Source organism: Muntiacus reevesi, chromosome 12, assembly GCF_963930625.1.
Source record: "Muntiacus reevesi chromosome 12, mMunRee1.1, whole genome shotgun sequence".
Taxonomy (NCBI): domain Eukaryota; kingdom Metazoa; phylum Chordata; class Mammalia; order Artiodactyla; family Cervidae; genus Muntiacus; species Muntiacus reevesi.
Genome location: NC_089260.1, coordinates 6,800,439 through 6,816,039, shown reverse-complemented (window position 1 = coordinate 6,816,039; position 15,601 = coordinate 6,800,439). Strand labels below are relative to the sequence as shown.

General features: G+C 42.0%; 1 pseudogene; it reads left to right on the top strand.

The window, feature by feature from the left end:
* The first annotated feature begins 12,930 nt into the window (after positions 1 to 12,930).
* Positions 12,931 to 15,057, top strand: LOC136145201 (microcephalin-like; annotated as a pseudogene).
* The last annotated feature ends 544 nt before the right edge of the window (positions 15,058 to 15,601 follow it).

Below are 15,601 nucleotides of genomic sequence, written 5' to 3'. Positions count from 1 at the left end.
GAGTCAGGCATCCTAGAGTATGAAGTCAAGTGGGCCTTAGGAAGCATTCATATGAATAAAGCTGGTGGAGGTGATGGAATTCCAGCTGAGCTACATTAAATCATAAAAGATGATGCTGTTAAAGTGCTGCACTCGATATGCCAGTAAATTTGGAAAACACAGCAGTGGCCACAGGATTGTAGTAGGTCAATTTTTATTCCAACCCCAAAGAAAGAAGTGCCAAGGAATGTTCAAACTACCATAACATTGTGCTCATTTTTCATGCTACCAAAGTAATACTCAAAATCCTTCAAACTAGGTTTCAGCAGTACATGAATTGGGAATTTCCAGATGAACAAGCTGGGTTTCAAGAAGGTAGAAGAAGCAGAGATCAAATTACTAACATCCATTGGATCTTAGAGAAAGCAAGGAAATTCCAAAAAAAATATCTACTTCTGATTTGTGACTACACTGAAGCATCTGACTGTGTGGATCACAACAAACAATGGAAAATTCTTAAAGTGATGGGAATACCAGACCAACTTACCTGTCTCCTGAGAAACCCATAGGCAAGTCAACTTAGAACCAAACATGGAACAACAGACTGGTTCATAATTTGGAAAGCAGTATATATTGAGAGTGTATATTGTCATCCTGATTATTTATAAATAGCTTATATGCAGAGTACATCATGTGAAATCGCAGACTGGAAGAATCACAAGCTGGAATCAGGATTCCCAGGAGAAATGTCAACAACCTCAGGTATGCAGATGATACCATGCTAATGGGAGATAGTGAAGAGAAACTAAAGTGTTTCTTGGTGAGGATGAAAGAGAAGAGTGAAAAGGCTGACTTAAAATTCAGCATTAGAAAAACTAAGATCATGGCATCTGGTCCCATCACTTCATGGCAAATAGATGGGGGAAAAGTGGAAACAGTGATGAATTTTATTTTCTTGGGCTCCAAAATCACTCCAGATGGTGACTGCAGCCATGAAATTAAAAGAGGCTTGCTCCTTGGGAAAGCTATGACAAACCTAAATAGACTATTAAAGGGCAGAGACATTACTTTGCCCACAAAGATCTGTCTAGTCAAAGCTGAGGTTTTTCCAGTAGTCATGTATGGATGTGAGAGCTGGACCATAAAGAAGGCTGAGACACAAAAGAATTGATGCTTTTGAACTATGTGCTGGAGAAGAACTTTTGAGAGTCCTTTGAATAGCAAGGAGATAAAGCCAGTCAATTCTAACAGAAATCAACCTTGAGTGTTCATTGGAAGGACTGATGCTAAAGCTGAGGATCCAATACTTTGGCCACCTGATGCAAAGTGCTGTGTCATTGGAAAAGACCCTGGTGCTGAGAAAGATTGAGAGAGGAGGATATGAGGGCAACAGAGGTTGAGATGTTTGGATGACATCGCTGACTCAATGGACATGAATTCAAGCACGTTCTGGGAGACAGTAAAGGACAGGGAATCCTGGCATGCTGCAACCCATGGGGTTGCAATGAATCAATCACAACTTAGCAATTGAACAGCAACAAGAAAAACTTGTAAAATCTTATTATGACAGAAAGTAAGGAAGTGTTCAAGAGGCATGAGTTTCTTCAAAAGAACACAGGCATCATTTTGATGGGACTTCATCAAAGTAGTCAAATTTGGAACCATTCAAATATTAAAAAGATAGTGGTATATTATATTTCACTGACTAAAAGACCTATGCTTTACCACATATACTCTCCGTTGCTTCAGCCATGTCCAAATCTTTGTGACCCTATCAACTGCAGCCCACCCGGCTCCTCTGTCCATGGAATGATTCCTGGCAAGTATACTGGAGTGGGTTGCTAAGCCCTCCTCCAGGGGATCTTTCAGATCAAGGGCTCGAATCTGAGTCTTCTGCATTTCCTGCATTGCAAAAAGGTTCTTTATCACTATGCCCCTGGAGGAGACCTGTTCCTAACATATATAAATGTATAAATCAATGTAATTGAAAGAGAAAGGGAACTCTTCCTTACAGTAGACTGTTAGACAATAAATACAGAAAAAAAAAGTGAAATTAGAAGATCATCAATAATTATAAAGTTTAATGAGGTATAGCATATTTATACAGTCTCAAGTTATCACCCCACAAATTGCTTTTTATTTACAAATGGAAAAAAATAACTTTGGTTGAGGAAACTTGGTAGATGCAATAACAGAAGGATTAAAGCTAACATTGTGTGTGTACTATGCTGTTCAGTCAAGTCTGACTCTGTGATCCCACTGTAGCCTGCCAGGCTTCTCTGTTCATGGGATTTTATTCATGGAAAGTTTCCATTTTCCATGAATACTGGAGTGGGTTGCCATGCCCTCCTCCAAGGGATCTTGCCAACTCAGGGATCAAACCTGGGTAAGAAACTGGGCCTCTTACAACTACCTGCTTTGGCAGGTGGGTTCTTTGCCACTAGCTCCAACTGGGAAACCCAAAGTTAACATTACCAACATCAGAAACATAAGGCAAGCCTTCCAATAGGATGCACTAAGGAAGAAGAATATCACTGTATTTCTTCCCTAAATATATAACCTAAAAGCAATTATGAGAATGTACGAGGTTGAAAAAAAAAAATCTGAGGAATTCTTTCCCATAAAAGTAGACTAAGTAGACGTGACAACTAATTGCAATACTTGATCCTGTACTAAGAAAATAACAGTTATAAAGCATTTCATTGGGCATTTGACAAGACTTGAGTATGAGCTATGGATTAGAGAAATATTTTGCATCAATATTAGCTTCTTATTTTGATAACTTGTTCAAGAGAATATAATTGTACTCAGGAAATACCTAATGAAGTAATTAGAAGTAAAGGGGTATGAGGTTTCAACCTAGCTCTCAAAATGGTGAGAGGGAGAGAGAAAGAGAGTGGGAAAGAGGGGATAAGATCCAAGAAAGAATTGAAGACAAGGCAAAGAGAACAAAATGTGAACATCTGTGAATCTTGATAAAGGGTATATATATAAGAGTTCTTTGTGTTATACTTGAAATTGTCTCCTGAAATGATGTCAAAATATAAAAGGAAGGAAGATAAGGAGGGAGGGAAAGAGGAGGATGGTTGGCCATGACTGGGAGGTAGAACAGGTTTTCCCTGACTTGGGGGTTTGCACTGTTTAGAATGAAGAGGTAACTGATGGATGGGTGGGACTTTTGCATGACCAGCTATCCAAATTTATTTCTTTGAGTAAGTTACCAGATTCAGCAGTACTCTGCTACTGTTCTATTCCTCACTTAGGACCATCAAAATACAATAAAATAAAGGTTCCTTTTTTGGTTCACCAAGGAAATGCTAAACTGATCTGGTTGATGTGTATTTTCTAGTCTCTTTATTGAATTGGAATGTGTCCTTTTGTTGTAATATAATGTCTCTATATGTTTCAACAGCAAGATAAAGGCAGATTTCAGAGCAAAAATGGTTATAAAATATCTCTGCCCAAAACTAACCTAGAAACTGCCTATTTTGTGACCTGCTCTATGACTTAGTAATTGAAACAATAGCTATTCATTTAAGAAGGAACATGTCTTTTTCCTGTTAACAGATAAGTGATGATTCTTAAAACATTATAACCTGGAAAGGATATAATAGAATAAGTCCCAGTAGCCTTTGGAAATATAAATTGGAAAATGCATTCTCAGTGCAATTTAATTAAAGCAATTGAATTTAAACAGTTGCGATAAACAAGGAAATGGAAGTTGTAAACCTTAATTTATCACTTTGATAGAAGAGATTATGAAAATTGTATTTTAAATATAGGTCTCCATTGGCTTGAACTAAAAGAACTCGATCAGATACTATGCTGCAAGGCACACTTCTGGTTTTTCATTTAATCGTCTTCCTGGGTAGCTGATTAAATAAAGATTAGTGTTGATCATCATCACTGAATTATACAGCCTTTAACAAATGAAGCCATACAGCCTTTTCATCAGATGGGCAAGCCCATTGGTTTGTCCTCATTTTCAGAGAGATGAACAGAAGAGAAAACTCAAGTATCACAATAACAAGGAAAAGTAGAGAGTCCTACATCTTGACTTCCACCTAGGTCCTTGAACCATTTCTAGTATGTTTCATTCATTGATCACAAGAAACTTCAGATCTTTTGACAGTTGTTAGGATGACATCTGTGAAGAGATTAGGTCTCTTCAGTTTTCTCAGCTCACAGAAGAAGGAAAGATGTTATTTTCTACTAATCACTTACATTAATTTCTTATGGACATTGTAACAGGTTACCACGAACAGTGACTTAAACAATCACAGATTCATTCCCTTACAGTCCTGGAAGTCAGAAGTTGGAAAATCAAGGTGTCAGCAGGGCTAGTTCCTTCTGGAGGCTCTCCGGCAGAATCCGTGTCCTTGCTTTGCAGGTTTCTGGACGCCACCTGCATTTTTGGCTCATTCCCCTTCCTTGATCTTCAAAGCCAGCATCTTGACATGGTCAGATCTCTTTCACAGACTTGAAACCTACTTCCTTCCTCGTAGAAACTCGTGATTATTTTGTTCACTGAGATAATTCAGGAAATTCTCCTTCATCTACAGATCCTTAACCTGATCACATTTGTAGATATATTTTTGTTGTATAAAGCAATATATTCACAGCTCTGGGGTTCAGAATGTGGGTATCCTTTGGTGGCCATTTTTCACCTTGCTGCACCTCTCAAAACGTATGTATGGGGTAGGTAACTGGTATCCACTCTTCCCTCCCTTTTCAGTCTTTTGATTAGAAATCCTGAGGTCACAAGTGTCTGCTGAGACCAAAAATTAAACCCCGAGGACACATCTCAGCTGAAATGGAAAACTAAGGAAGCAATATGATGTGATTAGTTAGAGCAGGGACTTTGTAATAGGAAAATTTGAATTCTAATCTGGTATTAATCTAATCTGATAAAGTACTGCACAAGCAAGCAAGTCAAGTTTCTAGTTAATGAGTGAACAGGCAAATTAAAACAAAGTAACAAAAAGCCTCCAGGTTGCACTGGTTTTCCAAATCTCCTGCACCTAATTCTTCAAAAATTTATTTCATACTACCTTCTAATATATCTTTTCCTCGGGCCTAAGAAACTTCCTGTTGGCGGATCACCTGAAGCATACTGAAAGGTCACGATTTTGGATTATGTGCCCACAGACATACCCTTATCTCTGTTTATTCCTAACATTCAAACAGGGCTTCTAATGCGGGTCTGACTCTCATTTACCAATGGAGAGATGTTAAGCAAGCCACATAATTCTCTGGACCTCAATTTTCCTCTTTTTAGAATGGGCACAATAATCCTAACTTCAATAGAGTTTTGTGACCTTTAAGTGAGATCATGCATGAAGACCACCTATTACACAATAAATGGCGGGTTAAAAATAAAAACAAATCTCCAGTCTTTGGGGCATGTTGTCTCAAGAAACTCACTCCTCAAATTCCATTTTAAGCAAACACTTTTAGGCTAGTCAGCCTACCAATGTGAGAAATACATGACAACAGAATTGACAAGTGTACTGATACAAAAACCTTCTCTCTTAATAAATAAATATATATAGATATCCTACTAGGCACTTTGCAAGGCACAGCTATCTAGGTGTGCAGTTCAGAGAAGAAATCATTCCACATAAACTGAAAAGCACAATGATGGAGAGATTAACAAATTGGTTAGAACATAAGACAGACACGTGTACCTTCCTCTTCTCCTTAATGTCTGTGGAATAAATAAGGTGTTGAAAACATATTGGGCATCAGCATAAATTATACCAATTCTTGGGTAAGTAAACATACTTGATAAAGAATTTGCAGTCTTTATTTTTTAAGGCTCTGTGCAGATAAGAAAGTATTGCTTTTCAGGCAAGACCAGAGAAACTACAGATAAAATATCAGTTCAACAAAGTCAACACAAAAGCCTTTTTATTCAGCCAAATTAGAGCTGCGTTCTGGCTGATTGCCCGAGAAAACAGTAGTATTTTGTTAAACTAATTACATTGTTTCCTTGCAAAGAATAGTCTGAACTTTATCTGATTTCCTCTTTAAATGATAATCCCGGTTGTAACCAAATTGCTTCACTCAGTAATGGAAAGGACAGGGAGATTGTCTCTCCTAGTCAAGGCCTTGTTCTTCATTTCCTCTGCTATTAGGTATCAACCATCTCCACCTAGCTCTTCCTCACTTAGATAATCCAGCAACCTAAAGTCTAAGGAATTCCCAAAGCACCATACAAATTAAAAGTCATAAAAGCAAATACTCAGAGGGAAAATAGTACTGTGGGTGTGTGTCGATCCTTAACAAATTTGAAGCGTGTTCCATGTGTGGCTTTCACATTATATTAGGGCAGATTAGAATGTGATTTATAGACTCATATTACTTTTACTAAAATCCCACTACAACAGAACAACTCAGGTGTCCCCTAGAGTTGTTTATAATAGGATTTTATCTTTATTAGAAAGAAAACAGCACTAGTTCCAACTGCTCTTGCTTTGGATAAAAATTTTACTTTTCATCAGTAGAATGTATTAAGAGCTCGCCTCATATAGAAAAATGCTATTTCATGTTATTTGGTTTGCAATTTCTCTTATAATGCTAGGAACAGATAAGGGATCCAGGTGCTGAATGGCATATTTTTAGTTTTGGTGGAATAGACTTTGTCAACAAAGTTGAAAAAGTGAAAGAAGAAGTAAAATAGAACTGCTTAAAAAACTTATTTGAATGAAATCTAAAGAATACAGCCTGGTATTTTCATAAGCTTTGCCAAAAGTGTAAATAAAAATAGTAAAAATTGGTTCTGTCAGCAGAACTATATACTATGCAAAATAAAATAACTGTTTAAAGAAAAATCATAACGAAGTGAAAATGTAATATTTGTGTTCTTTCCTTGTCTCTTTCACCATGGCTATCTCTTAAAAGGAAAACCAAAGTAACAAAACAGCCAGCATTCTTGACTTTATGAGACATAAATTAAGAGGTTTTGGATAGGTTCTTTGAATTCCAAATGAGGAGGCAACCAACTAACCGTAGAATCATCAAATTGTCACTGAGGGTAAAACAAACACCTAACTCTAGGACGTTTCATCGGTGGACTAGACCGTGCTTTATGCTATATCCAAGCAGAGGTGTTAGAATCATTTACTTTTTATTACTGGTACTTTAGCCACCTGATGGGAAGAGCTGACTCATTTGAAAAGACCCTGATGCCCGGAAAGATTGAGGGCAGGAGGAGAAGGGGATGACAGATGAGATGGCTGGATGGCATCACCCACTCAATGCACATGGGTTTGGGTGGACTCTGGGTGCTGGTGATGGACAGGGAGGCCTGGCGTGCTGCGGTTCATGTGGTCGCAAAGAGTCGGACACGACTGAGTGACGGAACTGAGCTACAGCAAGGCTGGCCCATTCCCTACACAGGTCATCCAGTCAAGTGCACTGTCCTTAAAGAAGGGAGATGGTGTATAATTAGAGAACCATGGTCAGAAAGTGCAGAGCTGGGGCTGGTTGTTAGTTCAGCAGGGCAAGATAGCTGGCTATCCAAAAGTCAGGATATAGCAGCCAATTCTCAAAGCTTGGCAAATGGTCAGCTAGTTATAGGACTGAAATAAACTTATCAGGTGGTAAAGTAAGACCTCAAAGCTGCATTGTTATTCTTGGCATATTGAATTTCAAATCTTGTCTATTTTCTCATCCTTTCAGACAGCCTGCCTTGGTGGTGGTAGTGGTTTAGTCACTAAGTCATGTCCAGCTCTTATTGCAACTCACGGATTGTAGCCCAGCCAGCTCCTCTCTCCAAAGGATTTCCCAGTCAAGAATCCTGGAGTGGGTTGCTATTTCCTCCTCCAGGGGATCTTCCATACCTAGGGATCGAACCTATGTCTTCTGCATTGGAAGGCAAATTCTTTACCACTGAGGCACCAAGGAAGCCCTGTATAGCATACTGAAAGTTGTCGAATTGTCTGTTTCTAAAGTACACACCCTGAAATAGGGATTTAACTAGACAGTGCATCACATCTGGATGCTCTCAACTGACTTAAGAGGAAGCTTTCACCATTTCTCCAACAGTGGTAACTGACCATTTAATATAATCTACATAGTGATAAGTGTTCAAGCTGTGTGTGTGTATGTGTTGTACAGGCCATCACTTAGCCTAACACTGTAGCCATAAGCACTGAAGTGTTCAGTTCAGTTCAATTCAGTCACACAGTCATGTCTGACTCTTTGCAACCCCATGGACCGCAGCACGCCAGGCCTCCCTGTCCATCACCAACTCCCGGAGCTTGCTCAAACTCATGTCCATTAAGTCAGTGATGCCATCCAACCATCTCATCTCTGTCATCCCCTTCTCCTCCAACCTTCAATCTTTCCCAGCATCAGGGCCTTTTACAATGAGGTGGTTCTTCTCATCAGGTGGCCAAGTAATTATTCAGAGAGACTCTCAAGTATTATTTGGTAGTTAAAATATTTAGATAGTTGATATATTTTATACATAGGCCCATAGTATCTACTTTGTGCAAAGTTCTATAAAAGGCAATGGAACGCATGAAATTTCCTGAAGCATCTGATCATGAAGATATTCATAACCAGGCAAAGGTTAGGGGGGTCCAGGAGATAAGGTCATATAAGCAATAATCAGCAAACCATAGTTAATAAATAGCACAGGTAGCATTTTGGGTCAGTTACTGTGTGTGCTGGACACTACATTACATACTTTATACTTATTATCTCATTTTTTTTCATACTTTAATGAGATAGTGTAGTATAAGAAAAACTACCCAGTTCCTTTAATTTTACACCACTACCACAGTTACTGGTAGCTCCGACAAAAGACTCTGCCTGCAATGCAGGAGAGCCTGGTTTGATTCCTGGGTCAGGAAGACCCTCTAGAGAAGGAAATGGCAACCCACTCCAGGATTCCTGCCTGGAGAATCCCATGGACAAAGGAGCCTGGCAGGCTACAGTCCATAGGGTCTCAAAGAGTTTTACATGACTGAGCGGGAGACTGTTCTCTATGGCAAGCAATTCTCTGCAACACTGTGTGTCCTACAGTTCAATTCAGCTGCTCAGTCGTGTCTGATTCTTTGTGACTCCATGGACTGCAGCACGCCATGCTTCCCTGTCCATCACCAACTCCTGGAGCTGGCTCAAACTCATGTCCATCGAGCTGGTGATGCCATTCAATGCTCTGTCATCACCTTTTATAACAAAGGCCAAAATAAGACAGTTACAGGCATAATGATTGATGATGAATATGTATCATTCTCTATGGAATGTCCAGTTCAGTTCAGTCACTCAGTGATGTCTGACTCTTTGTGACCCCATGAATCGCAGCATGCCGGGCCTCCCTGTCCATAGGGATCACCTATCTGAAGAAGTGGTACTTAAACTCTTTTCAGTTAGGTCAGAGTTTGTAACATTTTTTCTTAAGAAAATAATGTGTGCTCATCAAGGAATATTTAAAAGTGTGAAAAACATAAAAGAAAATAAAAAGTAACTCATCAAATAAAATCCAAAATAAAAAGTATCCATTATTCCACCACCCATCAGTTCAGTTCAGTCACTCAGTCATGTCTGACTCCTTGCGACCCCATGGACTGCAATACGCCAGGCCTCCCTTCCATCACCAACTCCCAGAGTTTACTCAAACTCTTGTCCATAGAGTCAGTGATGCCATCCAGCCATCTCATCCTGTCATCCCCTTCTCCTCCTATCTTCAATCTTTCCCAGTATCAGGATCTTTCCCAGTGAGTCAGTTCTTCACATCAGGTAGCCAAAGTATTGGAGTTTCAGCTTCAACATCAATCCTTCTGATGAACACTCAGGACTGATTTCCTTTAAGATGGACTGGTTGGATCTCCTTGCAGTCCAAGGGACTCTCAAGAGTCTTCTCCAACACCACAGTTCAAAAGCATCAATTCTTCTGTGCCCAGCTTTCTTTATAGTCCAACTCTCACATCCATATATGATTACTGGAAAAACCATAGGATTGTAGTTACATTCTCCACCACCCATATGTAACTACAATCCTATGATATTTTAGTGTTTGTCTTATGAGATAATTAGAACATTGAGATCCTGTAGCTTATACAATTGTATATAGTGTTCTTTTTTTCCCCCCTTTGGACAATAAATATTTTTCAGTATCACTAAATATTCTTGTAACGTATTATTTTAATATTTGCATGATATTCAACAGCATGAATGGACCACAGTTTATTTAAGATTTCTGTTATATTATCCTTTCTACTGGATATGTATATTACTTCAAAGTTGTCACTACTGTAAACACTATATAGATAGTGACTTTTGGGCATAATGTGTAAACTTCTCTTATTATTTACTTCGTAAAAATTCTTAAATTTTAAAATTTTTAAAATTGAATTTCTGGGGAAACAAATGTGTAAAGCTAAATTTGCTTTCTGGAAAGGTCATATCAATTCATTCCTCCTACAACCTTTCATGATTGCCAATTTATGGCATTCTTTCTAATCAAGATGGTTATTTAATATGTATGACGGCTAATTCTATGAATGAACGTTTTTTTTTTATTTATTTTTATTAGTTGGAGGCTAATTACTTAACAATATTGTAGTGGTTTTGCCATACATTGACATGAATCAGCCATGGATTTACATGTGTTCCCCATCCCGATCGCCCTCCCACCTCCCTAGATATTGATCCTCCACTGAGAAACATCTAAATTCAGACCCCCAAATACAGATGATTGTTGAAAATTCAAGCTTGTCTGTTATCTGGAAAGCAGGTTGGATGCAGGGGTTACTTATCAATCCTGTTTGTAGAAAAAGTGATGGTAGAATTAATTTTTGGCTTAAATCTGTCTATTCATTCATTTATTGGAGGTGGTGATGGAGGTGGTTTAGTCACTAAGTCCTGTCTGACTCTTGTGACCCCATGGACTGTAGCCCACCAGACTTCTTTGTCCATTGGATTTCCTAGGCAAGAATACTAGAGTGGGGTGTCATTTATATCTCTAGGGGATCTTCAGAACCCAGGGAGTGAACCCATGTCTCCTGAATCTTCTGCATTGCAGGTAGGTTCTTTACTGACTGAGCCACCAGAGAAACCCTGATTTACTTATATTTTCTTTACTATTTTCTGTAGTCAGAAAATATTTATTTAGTGTCTTCCATGCGACAAGCAATATCTAAGCTATAAAGACTTAGCATTGAACAAACCAAACTTCTTTCTCTTGTGGAGCTTTGTTCTTATGGGGAAAAAAACAAACAGACTAAATAAAAGCTAAATCCTAAAATGTGTGTCACGTTTTGATAACTGCGATAGAAAATGTAAGTGCCACCGACATATGGTTTCCATGACAACAGCCTTTTTGACTATTTTTGTTGACTGCTATGTCCTTATTACCTAGAATAGTGCCTGGAGCATGCTAGAAGCACCGTGAGTGTTTGGTGAATGACATCATAAACACATAAATGAAACAGGTTAATGGCATAGAGAATGCTTGCTGGAAGTGTGTGTGCAATATAGGGTGGTTAGGGAGAGGCTCAGTGAAAACATGCAATGAGCAGACACCTAGGTTCTACAAGAACTAGAAAGAGGGCCAGGGTAGGAAGGAAGGAAGAGCGTAGAAGATGCCTGCGGAGGAGGAAAGAAGAGACGGGGTACTGGAAACAAAGTCTCTAGTATTTGATCTCAGCGAGAGGCAACTCCATTGGCGACTTTAAGGGAACGACAAGATCTGATTTCTATATGAAGGCAATCGCCCTTCTTCCTGATTCTAGAGGCACAGAATGGAGGTTGTGACAAGAACCCACACTTGGTCACAATGGCTCGAAGAGGAGTGTGAGTGGTGGCACAGAAAGATGTCATTGAAATTTGGTATAGTGTGAGGATAGCGCCAACAGAATCTGCTGGGATTCAGGGTGTGTTGTGAGAGAAAAACTTGAGTCAAGGGTGACTCCAAGGACTCCACCCCAAGCTAACAGAAGGAGACAGTTGTGTTTTACTGGAAAAAAAAAGTTGTGAAAAGAATTTAAAAAAAATAACAGAACATTATGAAACTATTTTTGCATATATTTAAACAGGTTTCAACAACTTTGTGAAGAAAAAAAGCAACATTTACTGAAAATGCTTTAAACAAACCACCTGACCTGCTCCATTTTAGGGATGAAGGTGGATGATGAGAAAACAGAATGAGTTTATTTTTAACCATATAGTCACATATGGGCTTCCCAGGTGCCGTAGTGGCAGAGAAGCCGCTTGCCAAGCAGGAGATGTGGGTTCTACGCCTGAAACATCCTCTGGAGAAGGAGATGGAGAATGCTGTCCTCTGGAGAACGACCCCAGTGTTCTTTCCTGGGGAATCCCACGGACAGAAGAGCCAGCTGGGCTACAGTCCATGGTGTCACAGAGTCGGATGCCACTCAGCGACTAAACACCACCACCAACGTCACATATATCTTTGTGAAAAGCTGTTTCAATATCGCTCTCAGAGCATCATTGCCTTTGGAGCCCTTGAATTTGGTCCCATATAAAGTGGAAGGATCAGTCTTTACTTTGTAGTAGAAATATGGAGCAGATTTGGTGTCTTGATGACACTAGGGTTAAAAATATGGCCAAGATGACGATACACACATCTGTACCTTTAAGATATCCAGTTGTATTTTGACAGCACCTATCGGGTGTCTTCTTTGTAAGCCCAGTTAAGACAATGTTTGATTTATTACTGTTAACCTGAATTTGCCTCTTATTTGCATACTGGTAACTACTTGAAAATACCAGGTATACAACTTTTCAGTGCTGGAAATTTATACATGAATAATTTTAATTCTGATTATAAATTTGTGCAGTCAGGGAAATTATATAAATAACGTCGGAGTTTGCAATAATTTCACTTTGCTTTCTTCTTTTAGCAAATAATTTTCTAACCATTCTTCAAAATATCCAAAACAACCTTTAATACTTGCTTATAATAATGCAGGTGTGCGAATGATTACCCAGAGGGAAAGTTTTTGTCTCTGCAACCTAAGGCAGCTATGCTATGATGTTATAGATTTTTCTCTAGGTTTCTTGAACCACCACCAACTTTTAATTAAAAGAAGCAGGAGGTCAGGCTCCCCCTCTCCCTCTGGGATTCATCCGCTCCGGGATTTACCGGCTGTAGGGCTTGAGGGAGACAGCCCGGCTAGGGGGCCCGCCAGCGTGAACCAGAGACCCTGGGTCTCCACGCAGGAGCTGACGTGCCGTGTAGATGTTGAAGTGTGGTCAGCCAATGGGACAGAAAATTACTCCAAGACCTTTAGGAGTCAACTTGTGGATAGGGGGGCAAAGGTTTCAAAAACTTTTAACAAACAAGTAACTCATGTCGTGTTCAAAGACGGGTACCCGAGCACCTGGGAAAAAGCACAGAAGAGAGGCGTGAAGCTCGTCTCAGTGCTCTGGGTTGAAAAGTGGGGAGCTGGTGTCGTTGTTGCCCTTTGCTGAAGACAAGCAGAAATCCAGCTGATGCAGGGTAGGTGGAGCGCACGTAGATGAGTCGCTGTTCCCTGCAGCCAACACTAACCAACACCTACCAAGCCCGCTTAAAAGAAAGCGCAAGTGTATGCAGCCCAAAGAGTTTAGTCCCAAGACACCAGAAAATGAAAAAAGACTGCAAAAGATTTTTGAGAAAATGGCTAAAGAGCTGCAGCAGCAGAAAACCACTCTGGGTACCAATGTTCCTGTCCTCTTATTTGAATCTAATGGCTCGTTGGTTACAGTCCGACAGGTAAAGTCTACAGGGGCCACCACAGTGCAATGAAGAAGAGGCTGCAGGAGATGGAGAAACGGGAAAACCTTTCCCCCACCTCCTCCCAGATGATTGAACAGTCTGATGATAACACTGTGAACTCTCTGCGTGAAGCATCTTTGAACCTTTCACATGATGCTTTGTGTTCAGACAGCTCTTCTGCCGGTGATCTGCCCATGTCTGCTGACGATCCTTGTGGAGGCTCTGCAAGTGGGACCCGGGAGAGGAAATGGGGCGAGTGCGTCACTGAGAGGGAAAGTGATCTGCGTGCTGCGTCGCCGGTGTTGCAGACAGGCCGTGGCGGCCGCTCAGCAGCTCCCCGTCCCCTGGGTCTCGGGACTCCTCCCAGATCCACCAGCAGTCCTCCCAAGGCAGAGAGCCCCCAGCAGAGCAGGGCTGCGGGCGGGGTTGTCACCCCTGTCTCAAAGCCATCGCGGCCGGCGGCCCAGGGGCTGTCTGGCGGGCAGAGGCGTTTGTCTCCTGTGTCCTCTGCTACAAAAGGCCGCCCCGAGGGCCGTGCCCAAGCCATGGGCTCCTCCGTCAAGAGAAGCAAGACCCCGGAGAACCGGCCAGCCTCAGAGGAGGGGCGGAAGAGGAGGCGGTCCCTCAGGCAGCGCCCTGCAGCCTGCCTGCGGCTGCGGGAGGCGGAGAGCGGCCTGCGCTCCGCGCGGAGGCCCGCCGTCAGGAGTCTGGCCCTCCAGGGGTCCTCACACGATGATTACTTGTCTCCTGGCAATCTCAAGCAGAGGGTCTCGGAGGGGCTTCTTGGGGAGCAGCTGCCCTCCAGCCCCCTCCGCTGCGAGGCCAGAGGAGCCTTTCCAAGAGCGGGAGGACCAGCCTCCTGGACAGGGCTGGCCTCTCCCTCATCGCAGGGGCCCCAGACCCGCCGTCGGCACCTGCTCCGCGGCGAAGCCTGGCCCCTGCCCGGAGGGGCCTGCGCTCTCCGGGGCAGACGCGGGGCTGGGCGGCGGGACCTCGGGGGGCATGCCTGCTGCTGACGGGACTCCCGGGCCCTGTGCCCAGGCCGAGGCCCAGGGCGGGGGCGATGCCCGGCCCGCTGGGGGTGACGCTCCGCACGCCCCCAGTGGACTCGTCCCCGGGACGGGACCACAGGGAGACCCCAGCCCTCTGAAAGGAAGCAGGGAGGAGAGGAAAGAATGCACTGACACGCAGAGCATGCAGAAAGAAGGCCCTCCTCCCGAAACAACGGAGTCTGCTGAAGGCACAGTGAGGGTGGACTGAGCGCTGTAGGTGGCTGCGCCGAGGAAGGATCCGCGGAGAGGGGAGCACCAGCCCAGGGAGTAGAGAAACACCCACCGATGTTTTAGGAGGTCCATAGTCGGCCCGCCTGGAATTTCCCCTCTTTGGGAAGCCAGCACAGGTAAATGCACTTTGCCTGCAGCCGTCTAAGACGGTCGAGAGATGCTGAAACTGCGGCAGCAAAGCCCAGTCTGTACGTCAAGCTGTGCCTCTCCAAATCCTGATGTGGAAATAAAAGTCTTTTTTTCCAAAAAAAAAAAAAAAAAAGAAGAAGCAAAATTGAGATATACAGTAATGGGGATCAGAAAACACTGAAGGGTAATATTTTGTGACATGATGGAACAAATGTATACTTCAGTATATACATTGAAGTATGTACTGAAGAGGTACAGCTTCCTCTAATGCAGAGGGTCAAGTTCAGTTAACTAAAGGTATTAATAATGAGCTTCAGTTCAGTTCAGGTCTATCGCTCAGTCGTGTCCAACTCTTTGTGACCCCATGAATCACAGCACGCCAGGCCTCCCTGTCCATCACCTACTCCCGGAGTCTACTCAAACTCATGTCCATCGAGTCGGTGATGCCATCCAACCATCTCATCCTCTGTCGTCCCCT